This window comes from Lissotriton helveticus, chromosome 1_1, assembly GCF_964261635.1.
Source record: "Lissotriton helveticus chromosome 1_1, aLisHel1.1, whole genome shotgun sequence".
NCBI classification, from domain to species: domain Eukaryota; kingdom Metazoa; phylum Chordata; class Amphibia; order Caudata; family Salamandridae; genus Lissotriton; species Lissotriton helveticus.
Window position 1 is genome coordinate 358751853 of NC_136057.1, and position 13871 is coordinate 358765723.

At 46.6% G+C, this 13871-nt stretch overlaps 1 protein-coding gene across 1 annotated transcript in view; it reads right to left on the reverse strand.

Moving 5' to 3' along the window:
- The window catches only part of CECR2 (CECR2 histone acetyl-lysine reader), an 849481-nt gene that overhangs the window by 81683 nt on the left and 753927 nt on the right, over positions 1-13871 (reverse strand). The window lies entirely within an intron of this gene.

Genomic DNA, 13871 nt, shown 5'->3' on the forward strand with positions numbered 1-13871 from the left:
ATAGAGTGAGGGCAATAGATAGATAGATAGAGTGAGGGCGTTAGATAGATAGATAGAGTGAGGGCGATAGATAAAGTGAGGGCAATAGATAGAGTGAGGGCGATAGATAGAGTGAAGCCGATAGAGTGAGGTAGATAGATTGAGGGCGATAGATTGAGGGCGATAGATAGATTAAGGGCGATAGATAGATAGATTGAGGTCAGTAGATAGATAGATAGATTGAGGGCGATAGATGGATAGATAGAGGGCGATAGATAGATAAGAGTGAGGCCGAAAGATAGATAGAGTGAGGGCGATAGATAGAGCGAGTGAGGGCTATAGATAGAGGGCGATAGATATAGTTTTAACCCATTTTGATAGATGGAAAATGATTTATTTTTAAATATTTAAAAAAATGGAAGATGAACCTTCTTTTGAGTGTTTCTCGATGCTTTCACTCATGACTGCCAGGCCAATAGCTGTGATTAACTGATAGAGAAGGGCGTTAATGAGTGAACTCCATTTGAGCGATGCATTATCTGGCCTTATCCTAGTACTAAAATCCACCAAGCATCCAAATCTGAGTGCATATTTATTGATTAAATAAATGTGGAAAGATACTAGTCACAGCTTCATCTAACAAAAAAAGCCAATATAAATATGGACCAGCGGAGCTTGGTGGCTTAGTGGACTAATGCGTCCACTGGGTTGCCTGTGTTCAAATACCGACGGGTCCACTCACCTTTCATGCTTCTGAGGTCGATAAAATGTGTACCATTGATTTGGGTAACAAACATCTGTTATTTAGCGCAAAGATACCCTTAGGTGAACTTGCGCTTTACAAATACACATTATGATTAATACTGAAAGGGAGTGAAAAATAAATATATAGATTCATGCAGCTGGCAATATCAATATCTTAAAAAAAATAATACTATAAAAATGAGCGCCCCAATTATAAGCCACGGGATAGAGACAGGCTGGAGACATTTTTTACCAGTAAGGTAACATTTGCAGCAGACTTCTATCCCCCACAATGACCCGGAACTGCTGTCCAGGGTCACCCTCAGAGAATCTCGTAAATTCCTAATTTGCACTCCACCACAGAATCAAACAATACAGAAGGAGATTGATTCTGTTGTCTCTGGAGTAAGAACACATTAACCATCTTCTGCGAAACAACGAAGTGTGAGAAAACACAAACTGCAGAATGTCCCAGGCGTGTTTCAAGGCAAAAAACATGCAGATTGTAGTAATGACAACATTCCCAAGGATAGTAGCGTGAGACAGAACAGAAAAAACCTCAGCTCCGATAGAAATGTTAAGAAGCGAGGAGACCAGATGCCACCGACGCAGCGTTAGCGCCCCTCGTCGGCCCTCATGCCTTTGGACTAGTAATTAATAGGGCATGCCACGAACCGGACGGCAAAGCAGGTGTTTATCACCCTATTGAGCGGCAACGCTCCGAGGGCACGAAACGAGCCCACACGCTATGAGCACCCGGTTAGCATCTGAATATTGGAACGTGCCGTGCCCTGGAGGGCGGCATGACCGTCCCTGCTTGAGCAAAGCCTTCCACTTCAAAGAGCAGGTGTCAAGGGGGCACCATGATGAAGGAGGAAAGTGTGAGCGGGGACCCCAGTCAGCGAAGCGCACTGACCCGTGGATGTCATATAGAGCAGCATGCGTGTGCTCTCGGGTGACTGAAATGTAAATGTAAATGTAAATGTAAATGTAAATGTAGTTGAGCTTATATAGCGCACAGCTACCCGCAGTGGGTGTCCCGGCGCTTGCTTAGGGAACCCTTCCTGGTATTCCCCTGTGAGATAGCAGGGTATCCACAAGGTGAAAGTCAGGCATCCCGCCGCGAGAGGCTGTTGTGGAGATTAAGCAAGCTATTGCCCAGAGTCGCAGAGTGTGAACCCGTGAGTCGAGGAGGCACCGGGGCAAGAATTATCGAGTCCGTGGAATTTTTAGCCCAAGACCCGCCGAGGCGGGGAATTGAACCCTGGTCCAGGACCGATCTCAGCTTCCGGGTCTGCTGCCTCTAACCCCTGAGCCACACTTCTCCACCCTGAGCCACACTTCTCCACAATCTAAGGGGCGGTGTGTGTTCACCAGCGATGGGGCCCTAAGGGGAAAATAGCGTGTGTTCTCGGGTGACTCAGATGTAAAGGGTTCCTTTGAAGTCTGCTGCAGAGGCTCACAAGCTGATGACAGATGGTGTGCACGCGCCTGGCTCACATGCACTGTAGGCAATCCGCCTTTGGGTAAATTTTTCAGAGACCTTACTTTAATCTCGCCAACAAGCATTGTTAAAGCAATGCCTTAGGCTCGACCTAAAAAGCACTCCTTAAAGTGTTGCAGCTGTTTCCACGTTCTGATCAGTTTGTAAGAGGCTCTAGGCGCAAGCAGTGAACACAAGAAGGACGACGGTCACAACTTACAAAGTGGTTTTTAGTGCTTTATTTGGAACAATGTTCATGAATTTCACGGAAGCCTCTGGTGATTTAATTTACAACAGCATCTCAAGAAGTACAGATACCCACTAACCCCCCCAAAAAAAAGACAAGCACAAAAAGAAGTTCTAGGCTTTAGACAGGGATAATCTAACAAGGACTGAAGAACCTGCTATTGGCTCTAACAGTGTATTCTGAAAGGGCGCGAGGTGCACAGAATGACATCACATACTTCGGGAGGAAGATCAAAAGCTGTCAACAGTCGCCGCTCAATCGCCACGCATGGAGGTGGAGGTTGGACAGGTTCGGATGGACGACCGTCCCCTGCTGCTGCGACAGAAGATCCTACCGAAGAGGCAGTCGGTTCGGGGGATCGATCGCCATGCTGAGTAGCTCGGGATACCAGTATCTTCGTGCCCAATCCGGAGCCATAAGGATGACTTGGTTCCAGTCGCACCGAATCTTCTTCAGCACTCTGGGCAGAAGTGGTATAGGCGGAAAGGCATACAACAGACCGCAACTCCACTCAGGACTAAAAGCGTCGCCGAGTGAGTGACGCCTTGGAAATTCCAACGCGCAGAACTAATGACTTTGCGCGTTCTCTTCAGTGGCGAATAGATCTAACCAAGGCTCTCCCCACTGAAGAAAGCGACCTTTGCGCCACGTCAGAGTCCAGACGCATTCCTGATCCATCAAGTACCGGCGGCTGAGTTTGTCCGCCCTGGCGTTCAGGGAATCTGCCAGATGTTGCACCACCAAGGTAATGCCTTGACGTTCCAGCCATGCCAGAGGCGCAGAGCCTCCTGACATAGGGTCCACGACCCCACCCCGCCCTGTTTGTTTCAGTACCACATGGTGGCCGGGACTCCGCCAGAGGCCTCTAATCTCCGCCTCTCCCAAGTGGCCTCCCTATCCCAGGAGGGATGCATCCGTCACCACCGTGTGCTCCGCTTGGGGAAGGGAGAGGGATCTGTCACTGACCCAATCGCAATAAGTGAGCCACCACTGCAATTGCCATCTGGCATGTTGAACTAGCAGGATGCCGGAGGCCATCAGGCCCAGGAGCCAGAGGGTCATCCTGACTGAAACCCAGGAGAAGGCCTGAAAGATCGGAATCATAGCCTGAATATCCCGGACTTGCTGCTCGGGAGGACAGACCCAAAACCGCGTCTAATCCAGAAGCGCTCCGATGAAGGGGAGCTTCTGAGAGGGACTCAGGTGCGACTTCGGCATGTTGATGGAAAACCCAAGCAAATGCAGGAGGTCGGCCGTAGTCTGAAGGTGGGAGACGACTGCTTGTGGAGAGCCCGCCTTCAACAACCAGTCGTCGAGGTAGGGGACGACTGACACCCCTGATCTGCGCAGATGACCTGCGACCACCGCCATCACTTTCTTGAACACCCGAGGACCGCTGGTAAGGCCGAAGGGGAGCACGGCAAACTGAAATGCTCTTGGCCTACCGTGAACCGCAGGTAACGCCATTGGGCCGGCAGGTTGGGGATGTGAAAAAATGCTTCCTGCAAGTCCAATGCTTCCATCCAGTCTCCCGGTCGAGGGCAGCCAAGATCTGAGCCAGAGTCAGCATCTTGAACTTCTCCTTCCGATTGACGTTCCGGAGGTCCAAGATGGGACGCAGACCCCCTTTGTCCTTCTCGCGGACCAGAAAGTAGTGGGAATAACAACCACGTCCTACTTCCGGCCCAGGAACGTGCTCAATGGCCTCCTTGGCTAGGAGGGCTGTGACGTACTGCTGGCGAAACTCAAAATTATCCCCCAACATGCTGTGGAACTGAGGTGTGGAACTGAGGTGGTATGGCTGGGGGGGTAGACTAGAAGGGGAGGGACTAACCACTTCAGACAATTTGCAGCACCCACCTGCCCGAAGTGACAGAACGCCAGTGGGGGAGGTGATGTTGAATCCTGCCATCCACTGGAGTGGGGTGCACCCCAAAGCTCGGACTATGAAGGCTTTGAGGGGATGCTGCGGGAGCGGAGAAGGACTGACCCGCACGCAGTCCCCCTGGGCCGCCACGGCGGCCACCACCCGCGCTGGGGTGGAGTCTGCGCAGGCTTCTGGCTGAATGAACGTGGAGGGGCTCCCTTCCGTTGCCACGAAAGGAACGAAAGGTAGATGTGGACGGAACAGCCGGGTAAAAACAGCTTGTAGTTCTTCAGGACACTGAGGCAAAACCTGTGCAACCGTATCCCACACCGCGTGGGATTAAAATAGACTAGGGTATCTACAATTTGCGATAGCCGCAACCCACTCTAATAAGGGAAGGCCAATGGGGGGTCTGACTACATGGATCAAGCAGGATGACAGATACACAACAACTCAGTTAGCAACTAATTCCAAAGATATATTGGTGGTAAAGCTAAAATCCCCTGCGTTTGGTGAATTAATAATTTTTAATGTGTATGCCAGGGGGAAACCGGGAGGGAAATTGTCAGAGACAGTCGAGGCACTGGGCCACTATGTGAGAACATGGAGGGGAAATGCAAACGTTTTAATATGTGGAGACTTTAATTGCTCCTTTGAGCCCTTGGACCAAAGTGACTTGAAACTCACTGAGGCAGAAGATATCTGCTGGCAAATTCCCCCACTTAACATACCCCCAATAAAGAGGTGGACTCAAGCAGCTCTCCAACTCAAGACTTTCAGTCTTGAGTGTGGGCTTAGAGCGTTAAATGGGAGAACACGAGGGGATAAGCAGGGTAATCCCACATTTAATAATAGTTTGAGTACAAGTAGAATAGATTACATCCTAGTGAACTTTGAATTTTGGTCGTCCATATGTGACATGACCATCATCCAAAGAATAGAGAGTGATCATAACCCACTCAGCCTAGAGATACAGCTCCTTACGGGTCAGGGAGAAGTCGAAACAGATACAATGGGTGACATAGTCCTGGCAAATGATACACGGCGGCTGAGATGGGCTGAGTGTTTGGGTAATTCTCACTCTATTACAGAAATGGATGCCCTGGTAATGGGCGCTACTGACGATTTACAGGGTTATTCATCCAAGGACAATTATGAGATTAGGGTGGCTCATATTCACACGACCCTTTTTTTAAAACTTGGCACATTTTTTAGTAAGTCAAGAAAAAATCCTTTGCGTAAAGGTAGACGGAAACCCGATTCATGGTACGACAAAAACTGTAGGTTAGCATATAAATCCCCAGCGCTAGCGGTGCGAACCACTGATAGGGAGGCGATACAGGGCGCTAGGCGACACTATAAAAAGATACAACAAGAGGCAAAAAAAGCTTGGGACAATAATTATTGGGATGAATTATATGAGGCAGTAAGTCCAGAGACATGACTGGTTTCTGGAACTTAGTGCGAGGGGGCAAGGGGAGTCAAAAACCGCAGCCCGAAAATTCTGTCCCTCCAGAATGCTGGATATCGCATTTCAAGTCCCAGTTTGCTAATACAAATAGCGCACCTATAGATGCTCTGGATTTTATTAGTAATTATACACCTACAACTACACTAGTGTTCAGTCGGAGAGACGTTGAATGTGCTCTCTACTCAATACCAAGAGGAAGAGCCCCGGGCCCAGACAAAATTCCAGCAGACCTTTTTTTACATAGTAAAGAGGTCTGGGTCCCGTACATAGAACTGTTGGCAAATGCCATTGCAAGGGGCTCGACCTTGCCGGAACTATGGAGGGGAGCCGAAATAATACCAATTTTTAAAAAAGGGGACCGTGCCTATCCTGCGAACTATAGGCCAATCAGCCTAATAGCATGTATTCAAAAGGTCGCGGCCAGGATGGTACTTCTCAGGATCCAGAATTGGATAGAGGATTCGGGGGTCATGTCCACGCTTCAGGCTGGCTTCCGTCCCTCTACCAGCACAGTGGATCAAGTTTTTAGGTTTTCAACAATATACTGGAAATGGGTGATTCTTGGGGGTGGCACACTTTATGCACCCTTTGTCGATTTGAAAGCGGCATTCGACCTTGTGCCACGAGATAGGCTGTGGCGAGCGCTCTACGAACAAGGCATGCCACATGAACTCCTCGCAGTTCTGATCAAATTTCATGAAAATAATTACGCGCAGGTCAGGTGGGGAAACCAGAGCCAAGTCACAGATAGATTTCCAACAGAAAGGGGTGTCAGACAAGGGTGCGTATTGGCACCAACATTATTTACGCTATACATTAACCGGGTCATAGATTATTATAGGGATGCACATACAGACGCACCTAAACAAAATGGCATCCCAGTCCCCCTGTTAATGTTTGCAGATGACACCCTTTTAATCTCTAAAACACAAGAAGGGCTCCAGAAAGCAATCGGGTGTTTTGAAAAATTCTGTAATGACTATGGCCTAGTTATTAACGTGTCTAAGACGAAATTTATGGTAATGCACAGGCACAGGAAAATAGGGGGCAGAGTTTTCATGAATGGTGAATTGTTAGAACAGACAGACAGCTTTAGCTATTTGGGTATTACATTGGGATCTCGGCTAGAGTGGAAGCCACATATGTCTTACCTAACAACCAAGCATGCACAGTTGGCAGGTGTTTTACTGAGAGAGTTTAAGTCCTCAGCCGCAAAACCAATAGCCCCAGCACTCAAAATATATGATACAAAAGTGAGATCTTCTATGTTATATGGGGCGGAATTGTGGGGGGTTTCTGATGTCACGACTTTAAAAAATGCACAAAATAAATTTTTGCGATGCATAACAGGGCTCCCACATTCAACACCAATTGTACCTCTGTATATGGACTTGGGCTGTCGCAAAATACAGGACATATCTAGCTTCAGACCAATTGCCTATTGGAGGAGACTATGGGTCACGCCTGAACTCTCATTTCGCTTTAGCGCTTCTGGAAACATGAAATATGGACTCTGGGGGTAAAATATTGTGGTTCAGAAAGGTCAAATCTTTATATAAGGCCTTAGGGATGGTGGAACTATGGGAAAAACCTGAGGAGAACACCTTCCCATCCAAACAAACTTTAAAAGAGGCTTACTGGGCACACGTAACCCAAGAGGAGTTCCAGAAACCTACTGCACCATCGCTCACTAGGGTTTTTTTGGAGCAGAAACATATTCCTGTGTATGAGAGATATTGGGACCTCATCACAATACCACATGACAGGAAACTGTTCCATCAGTTTAGGGCAGGAACCCTTCCAATCAACACATTCATTAGCAAATGGTCGAGTAACACAGATGATAATATGTGTCCCTTCTGTCTAGTACACTCTGAAAGCATAGCCCATGTGTTGTTTGTGTGCCCAGTGTACAAAGCTCCTCGCCATAAATGGATTAGGCCGATCTGTATACAAAAGGGCATTCAGAGTGGGACTGTAGCACTCAGAATTCTCAAAACCGATTGCTCAGATAGTATGGTGGTTGCGCTTGCCAAATTTTTAAAGTGGATGTGGTTAATACGAAGGGACAAGCTGGAAGTATTGCAGCCTCCATAAATATAATCTGGTATTCATGCAGGAAAACAAATGGTATCAATTTTAATGATTTTATCAAACACAGTATTTATTTTTTTAATCGGTCGTGTTGGAACACCCTATATGTGGATAATATTAATTGGATGATTAAATGATGTATTCCCCTGTAAATATTTAAAATGGATGTAATAATGATGAAATGTTGATTTTAATATGTTTATGTACGTCTTTCATGACTAAAAGTCGAAATAAAGACTGAATTGAATTGAATTGAATCGTTCACTAACGTGTCTCTTTCCGATAGGGTGGGCGCTTGCCTTACGGCGAAGTCACTTGGAGATGGGTTGTTGCCCTCCTCTCCATGCCTGTCCTCGTCCGTTTGTGCGTCCTCGAAAGGACTCGTGGCTGGTACTGCCAGTTCTGCTGCTGTTGTCCCTGCTGCTGGCCGACCGATTCCTTACCAACATTGTTGGAAGGTTTGGTGCCATGTACTAGGTAGGTTGCCTCCCCTATCATTTGGTCTTCTTGAGGGTGTACCCTTTCTCATCCCTCTGAACTGCAGTGCTCCCATGGACCTTGCTGTCTCGTTGTCCTTTGTGAGCTGGGTTAATTTGTCGTCAACTGGCGTTCCAAAAAGTTGCTCTCCGTTGAAGGGTGTGTTCAGGATGTTGTTCTGTACCTCAGGCTTGAAGCCTGAAATCCTAAGCCATGCGTGCCTTCTCTATGTCACCCCAATCATCATCTGCCTGCTGGACGTCTCCGCAGCATCCAAGGCCGACTTCAAACTTATGTTAGCCATGTTTTTCCCTTCCTCTACCAGGTGGGCAGCCCTTAATTGGTACTGTTCTGGTAGATGTTTGAGGAGTTGCCCCACTTTCTCCTAGTGCTGGTATGCTTGCCTGGTGATTAGAGCATTTGAGTTGGCGATGCGCCATTGAATCGCTGCAGTCCGTTCTTCTTTCTTTCCTCATGAGGTCCATCCTTCTACTCTCCTTGTCTGGAGGTGGTCCGGCATTTGTGGGTACATTGGCCCTTTTTCTAGCGGTCGCTGCGATTATTGAATCAGCTGACACCGATGCCTGAATATATGCAGGGTCCTTTGAGGAGTGCTTGTACTTTTCTGTCCTCTGGGTCATTGATTTAAATACAGCGGACTCCCTGAAAGCCTCCCTGCCTTGGTCCAGCACACTAGGGAGCCTGGGCAGGAATGGACTCCTTGTTTGTTGAGTGAGCTAACAGTTTGCAGGAGAAAACACGCCATGGGCTTCTCCTCCTCCAATTTCACTTCATATGTCTCTTCAGCCTTTTTAACCACCATATTATAAACCCCTATATCGTCTGGCGGTGAAGGCCTCAAAGGGTATGTGTCTACTCCTCCTTCCGGTAATTCGGCTTAGAGGTCATGTCACTCCAAGTTTTGCGCTTCCGAGGACATCGAGTACTGGTAGGTTTGCTGATCTTCCTTGCCTTCGCCCTCGAAGTAATACAGGGCCTCTTCCTCCTGTTCCTTGACCGGTTCAGGCGTTTTTGGCGATTCAGGGTCTTCGTCGCTTTTTTCGATCTCAGATGTGGGCTTCGGCAGAATGGTGTACTGGCTCATCTTTTCGTCTAAGTCCTTTTTTCGCTGCAGGATGCTCGCCATTGCGGCCTCAAGCCTCCTCTTCTTCGGCTTCACCTTGGCAGCTTGTTCGGTGTCGACAGTTTGAGCACTTCTCTTCGAGGTCGTCTAGGTCAAAGTCATTGTTGACCCTTCTTTTCTCGTCGTCGAGGTGTCCTTTTGGAGGGCATCCTTCCACGACCTTGATTATTTTTCGTGGGTTTTTGCCATCTGGGAGTCCTTTCCTAAGGATCTGCTGGGCTGATTGCCCTTGGGTGCTGTTGCTTTCACCCAGTGTTTCGACGGCAATGCTCCCTTCGAGGACTTTGCATCACTCTTACGAGGGTCTGTCAAGTGTCTGGGGGTCGGCGACTCTTACCTCATTCGACATTTTCTTTTGGACTTCGACGACATTTCAGTCCTCCGGTCCTTCTGCGATGTTGTCCTCCTGTCCAATGGAGAGGCCCTAGTCTCAGAGCGATGGAGCTGGCCCCTGCATGGTGTAGTTCGCCCTTCTCTGCCTCTCTCTTACTCTGAGGGTCTTAGGTGTGAACTCCAAGCATGCGTTGCAGTCCTCACTGTTGTGGTCGAGCGGCAGGCGGAGATTGCAGACTGGATGCTGGTCCTTCTGGGCGTATATGTGGTGGCAACTGGTGCAAAACTTGAAAGGTGCTTTGTCCATCCCCACGCTCAGGGAGCCTCCTGTGTGCGCTTTTCCATTCGTCAAGATCACGGGTGAAACCTTCTCCTACGTCGTCCCGGTTACCTGACCTGTAGTCGGGTGTGTTAAAATCTGCAATTTTTGTCGTTCTTCTGCTATTTTCGTCGATTCTCTCTCCAAATCTCTGGAACTCTTGGGTAACGATCCAGACCTAACGGCGGAAAAAAGAATCTGAAGATGGCGGCCAAAGGTGGGCGCTTCCGGAGGAAGCACGTCGACATCACAAAGGATACCAAATGGTGGTATGTCGACACCCCCCTGGGCCACGAAAAAAAAAAAAGACAATTCCAGACCCAACCACCAGATGGCGTAATAGTTGCACAGCATAGTGAATCCAGAAAGATTCACGCTGCAAAACATTACTTATGAAACAAACAAATATATATATATATATATATATATATATATATATATATATATATATATATAATAAATAAGAGTAAAAAACATAAGAAAATACTGTAACCAACGGTATACTTTACTTAAAAATGCTGTACATATTTCCTTACATGTAGAAATTATATATCCAAAGAACTCAGATCTGAAGAAAGCAAATTTCCAGGCAAAGAAGCGGATACGGACCACAAAATCGGTGCTGGTGAATTTCATTCTGTGCAGTCAGTCGCCATGACGCGTTTCGCGCTACCAAGAGCGCTTGATCACATGACAGTGAAACATTAAGGCATTGGTTTAAATATACTGTCAAACATTTACAAATCACGTGATACGGCCTACAAGTTGAACAAATAGAAAAGTTACTATGTATGTTAGAACTACAAAATATCGTAGGATACATTGTTTTAAATTTAGCATTTTGTGCAACATGTGCAATAAATAAACACAAGCTAAAACATAGTTCACTCGGAGTAAAATACAATCACAGTATAATTTGATACCTGTATAAAAAAACAATGACTCATAAATATGTGCAACAATAGTGCAAAATAGTGCAAGGTTAAAATTATTTGAATCATGAAGGATAGCAGCAATAGATTGTAATTTATGTATTCCTTCACCAATTCTTAACTGTTTAGATGTATTTACACAGTTATTCTTGACCAAAGAGTGGGACCAAAAAACGATAACATCGGGCCCCGATGTTATCTTGACTTAAAGGAACCAGTTTTTCTTTTTCATATATAAAGTGCCAGTGCTTTGAGCAAATTAAGAATTCTAATCGATATGCTGTATATGTATATATACACACACACACACTTATACCTATAAAGTATAATCTGTGCAATTATCATAATGAAAGCAGAAGTTTCTTTCCAAAGATTAGAAAAAGGCTCACCTTAATGGAAAAGATGGCGAAGTACTGCCTGGCCCACTGCTGCATCAGCATCCTGTGCGGATTCCAGGCAATAGTGCTGCGTGAAAGTATGCGGGGTACTCCAGGTTGCAGCATGGAAATCTTTTCCAATGCCACCTCTACAACGAGGGCTGTTGAAGTTGCAACCGCTCTAGTAGAGTGAGTGTTTTCTATCCTTTTCAAGGGCTTGTTAGCCTTGGTATGACCGAATTGGATCACAGCAGAAATCCATCTTGCAATAGTGGCTTTTGTTATAGCAGTCCCTTCTCTGCCTTGGCCATAAGCAACAAGCAGTTGATCAGTTTTTCGAATGTCTTTAGTTCTTTGAAGATAAAACTTAAGGTAGCGTTTGACATCAAGTGTATTAAGCGCCTGCTCCTCAGGAGTTGAAGGTTGCGGAAAGTAAGACCGGAGTATAACCGGCTCTTTGAGATGGAAATGAGGAGACACTTTAGGAATAAATGTGGGATTAGTCCTTAAAATCACAGCATTGTCCTTGAACATCAAGAAAGGTTTCTTGATTGTGAAAGCCTGGATCTCGTTCACCCTCCTGGCAGAAGTAAGGGCCAGAAGAAGGGAGACTTTCCATGTGAGGTATTTCAAATCAACTTTATGAATGGGTTCAAAAGGCCTTTTCACGAGAACTACATTTAGGTTCCATTCCAGGGGAGGTGCTCGCACTGGTGGGAAAACACAGAATAGTCCTTTCATGAATTGTTTGACAAGACTTGATGCATACAGAGAAGTGCCACACGAAGCTCTTCTATAGCGAGAGATGGAGGCTGGATGCACTTTGACCGAAGAGAAAGCCAAGCCTTGCATTGCCAAAGAGAGAAGTTATGGTCAAATATGTTGCGGGGATACCTGAAATGGATGTAGATTATTTTGATGGCACCAAACACTGAATCCTTTCCACTTTAGCTGGTATGTCTTATTGGTGCTTTCCGCTCTTGATTTTGAGAGAATGTCTCTAAACTACAGAGAGATACTGATGTCACTGAATTCCATGAATTCAGGAGCCAGGCATGCAAATGTAGAGATTCCAGATTCGGATGATGTACTTGACCGTTGTCCCTGGACAGAAGACGTCGAGACACGTGCAGACGAATAGGTCTAGTTTCTGAGAGGTGAAGGAGTTCCGGAAACCAATGCTGCCTGGACCACCTGGGTGCGATTAGAATCAGGCGACAGCACTCCAGCTTCATTTTGGTCAGTACTCTGAGAATCAATGGATGGGAGGGAAAAGCGTAGGCATAGATCCCGGACTATCGCATCGAAAGGGCATTGCCCGGAGATCCCGGGCGAAGGTACCTGTTGGCATAGAACCGGCATTTGATATCGGTGTTCCTGGCAAATGAGTCCAGAGCTGGCTTCCCCCATAGAGCAAACACTCTCTTCAACTGAAATTGATTGAGTTCCCATTTGTGGCAATTGTCTGTTGCTCTGCTGAGAGCATCTGCCAGCATGTTGTGTAGATCTGGAACATGCTCGGCTTTGAGAGAGATTCCGTGTTCTGTTGCCCAATCCCACAGTTCCTTCGCTTCTGTGGAAAGCGTGAGAGATTTTGCTCCTCCCTGTTTGTTTATGTAAAACACACTGGTCGTGTTGTCCGTACGGACTAGAACCAAAGATCCCATATCCTCGGAAGGAAATCCTATAAGGAGATGAATATGGCCTTTAACTCCAGGCTGTTGATATGGCTTTGTTTTTGGGCATTAGACCATTTGCCTTGAATTTAAAGGTCCTGCAGATGGCCTCTCCAGCCATCCATGGAAGCATCCGTTGTCAGGATGAGATCTGGTATTTCATGTAAGCAAGTCAATTCTTTTTAAAGGTTCTGGGTATGAAACCACCATCTCATTGCGGTCTTCATTGCTGGGGTAATGCGAATGATGTCTTCGAAAGATCCTGATGTTTGAAGCCATTGTTCTTGCAATTCTTCCTGGAGAGGTCTCATTTTGAGTCTGGCTAAAGGAACCAGATCGATCGCTGATGGGCACATATCTAGCAGCGACTTGTATTTTCTCACTGAAATGGACCTTTTTCTTGAAATTCTCTTTTACGTAGCCGGATTTGACGTTCCTCTGACAGGAATGCTTTGCATTTAACTGTGTCCAGTCTGGCTTCCAGGAAAGGTATTGTTTGACTGGGGATGAAGAAGGATTTTCCTATGTTGACCATCAGTCCTAGTTTGTTGAACAGTTGTAAACAAGCGTTGGTGGTTTTGGACGCTTGTTTTCCCACATAAGTCTTTAACAGCCAGTCGCCCAAGTATGGGAATACTTGATGACCTCGAGAACGTAAAGCCGCCGCCACAGGTGCCAGGCATTTTGTGAATATCCTGGGCGCCGACTTGAGACCAACTAGGAGAACC